Raw genomic sequence first — 3201 nt, 5'->3', positions numbered from 1 at the left:
GGCCCACATACTAATGAATAACTGACGCAGCCACAGTGTTCTTAGTTACTCAACTAGCCACGAGCACGTGCACCCGGGCCTCTTTATTGGCGGGGTCACGTCACTCGTGACACCCGTGATGGATGGGTGTGGGGGTGCAGTGTGTCCAGCCTTCGAGGAGAAAGCACTATGGCTAAACACACTTTTGCCGTCATCCATTGTTGTTGTAAAGCACCACCATTCATTTATATGACGAAGGCGTGAATTTACACGCCTTTGTATTTTGACTATAGACTACAATTTATTTGGCTATATGCCGTTGTAGGTGTCTCTGGGCCTTATTGTGAAATTTCATAAACGAAGAGACGATCGCTCGGCATTATTGCAGGCATCCGAGCTTAACGCTACAAAATAGTTATATCACCCCGTGTAATAAATAGACCTACAAATCAAGAGTATCTGTTGGCATTCCAATGTATTTTGGTTTATTACTACTTTTGGCCTAACTTTACTGCATTACACATTCGACCCGTCTAATATGGCGCTGTCGTAGAACAGATATCCCAATGTCCCTTGTCGATAGTAATGCTCTGCGTGATGTCACAGGTTAGGCGTTCACTGACTGCGCACGATTTTAAACGTATTTAATGGTGATCGCTGTTATCGCACATCACCACTCGAACATAATGGATGCGGAGCCTCAAGAAGGATATAATCGTTAATTTAGGTGAGTGACCAGTGATAGGCTGCCATCGTACATCTTTTATGGTTGGTAGGAGTCAGTAGCAGTACAGCGAGATTTTTACCTTACAGCTATACTCTCTAGTAATAGTAATCATGCACAACATTTGGGTATCTCTTATAGAACGTCTCCTTCTGAGCGTAACCTCTTTCAGTTAGGACAAGCGATCAGCAGTAACTGAGGTCTTTTTCCTATAAAGTGCTATATCACTGCCATCGTACATTTTTTATGGTTGGTAGGAATTAGTAGCAGTACAGCGAGATGTTGCCTAACCGTTATACTCTCTAGTAATAGTAACCATGAACAACATATGGGTATCTCTCATAGAACATCCCCATCTGAGCGTATCTATGTACGTCTTTCAGCTAGGACACAAAACCAGCAGTAACAGAGGGGTTTTGCCTTAAATTGTTGACCATCTGGCGTAACTGTATGAGTTTAGTAGTTTCTGTCATAGGCGCTCATATTGTTAAAAATATAATAGGCATACAACTTTAGAGCATGCTCCGGCCAAGCATTAGACTTTGTGTAACTAATCATGCATTTTCGTAGTCTCCCTCCATTGATAGTTGAGTACTTGTAGATATTCATAGGTGACCAGTGTCTCTTTGCACCTATTGCCCATAGGTACACCTACTGAGGGAACGCTGGGACACTCTCTCTCGTTTCTGGTGCGAGAGTTTGATTCCACATCATAACCAGCAACATCTTATCTCTGTGTTAGAGATACAGTACATAGATATATTCTTTTCTATATTTGGATCAACGTGAGTACTAGCTTCAATTGGCCTACATTAATACATATTTAGCAACATCATAGCATACTTAGCAGACCTTATGTTTTTCCTCTTTTTTCACAGAAAAACTGCGCAAACCTCTGCCATCAACCTTTTTTGCTAATATTTTCAAGAGACTTTGGATATAGGCACACATTTTGGTGCCACAGGGTAAGGTTCAAACTATTTACCTATACCCTGATTATTTGTATTTGGGACATCCCTTACAACAACATCTTTTGTTTGCTCTATCCCAATAGCATCGCTAGTGGACTATGGCCACAGCAAAATAGGCATTATTGCCTCAAGCTCCACTCACTATTTTGCATCCTCATCGTGATTGGATTTGATAAGTTTCAAGCATTATCTCGTAAGTTGAGTCCACAATTGCACTGCATGCAGGAACACACTTTAGGATGCATGCATGTACAGCATGCTTATAGTTGTATATATCTTCACCATTTCTATAACTATTCCTTCCCCCTATCACTTTCACAATGGAATATTGGGGTCAAGAACAATTCTATCCTGTTCTTTTGTGTACCGCGTGGAACCTCTCTCAGTGAGTAAGAAAAGTTTCATAGACCTCTGATTCTAAATGTCTGGTTTTTGAATTTTGCAAAATGCAACAGTACTATCACTGGGTATGTGGTCTACTATCTCTAATGTTTGCATTTTCCCTTTTTTTCCCTGTAATAAGTTGGTCCAATTTACTGTAATCCGTTTTGTATGGGTTATTAAAAATAAATTGCTTATGCCCCATAGGTACCTCCTTTCCAAAGTTTGTGTGGAAACCTATGCCATTTGGGAAAGGTCCTGAAGAAGGTGGTTCACATCGTGTTTCAACCCACCGAAACGCACATTGACCTCCTCTGCCCAGACCTTGTTGTATACGGTCATCTAAAATTTGCTCTGGATACTTTCTACATCCGTGTCTTCTCTTTACACCCTGATGTGTATATGTGTTTCGAATGATTGTGAACGTTTGTGTTGAATGAATGAGTGTGGTTGTTAATGGTATAGTGTTGCTCATGTCGTAAGGGGTTTTCATTTTTGTAAGCATTTCTATACTGTCCTTTAAAGAAACATAAGGGTATCATTTGTATAAAAAGGAAAAAATGTATTCAAAAAAATATTGTTGCATGATGTTTCAAATGATATATTGATTATGGAAACAAAAAATGACTATAAGCTACAAGTTAAAGATAAAATAAACAATCAGATTTGTATTCTATAATTGTGCAGTTGTATTTATGTGATTTTGCATGTACCCATACCAGATACAATCTGTTTTGTAAAGCAATATAGGTAATAGGGGAGCTTTTTCTGCTTAGTTGTTTTCTTTATTCCCCTCTTTCTCCCTGGCCTCAGTTACCTTTTAGGCTGGTCGTTTTTCAGGGGGCATCTCTAAGATGCCCTCTGTGTGCATTTGTCATTAAATACCACACTGGCATCAGTGTAGGTTTAATGTGCTGAGACGTTTGATACCAAACTTCCCAGTTTTCAGTGTAGCCATTATGGTGCTGTGGAGTTCGTAATGACAAGCCCCCAGCACCATATACTCTTAATCGCAGCACTGCACTTACAATGTTTAAGAATGAACTTAGACAATGTGGGCCTGATTCACAGAACTAATCTGAGACAAAATCCTAAACTTACTACTTTTGGTATTCACAGAAGACATTTAGGAGGAGTAAAGTTTGG

At 39.7% G+C, this 3201-nt stretch overlaps 1 long non-coding RNA gene across 1 annotated transcript; it reads left to right on the top strand.

The window, feature by feature from the left end:
* The first annotated feature begins 608 nt into the window (after nucleotides 1–608).
* On the top strand, nucleotides 609–1668 carry LOC146871353 (uncharacterized). Its single transcript, XR_014959548.1, has 3 exons — nucleotides 609–706; nucleotides 1349–1488; nucleotides 1582–1668. It is a non-coding gene; the product is annotated as an uncharacterized LOC146871353 (long non-coding RNA).
* Nucleotides 1669–3201: the final 1533 nt, after the last annotated feature.

Source organism: Triturus cristatus, chromosome 1_1, assembly GCF_964204655.1.
Source record: "Triturus cristatus chromosome 1_1, aTriCri1.1, whole genome shotgun sequence".
Lineage (NCBI taxonomy): Eukaryota > Metazoa > Chordata > Amphibia > Caudata > Salamandridae > Triturus > Triturus cristatus.
This window is presented reverse-complemented; position numbering and strand designations above follow the sequence as displayed.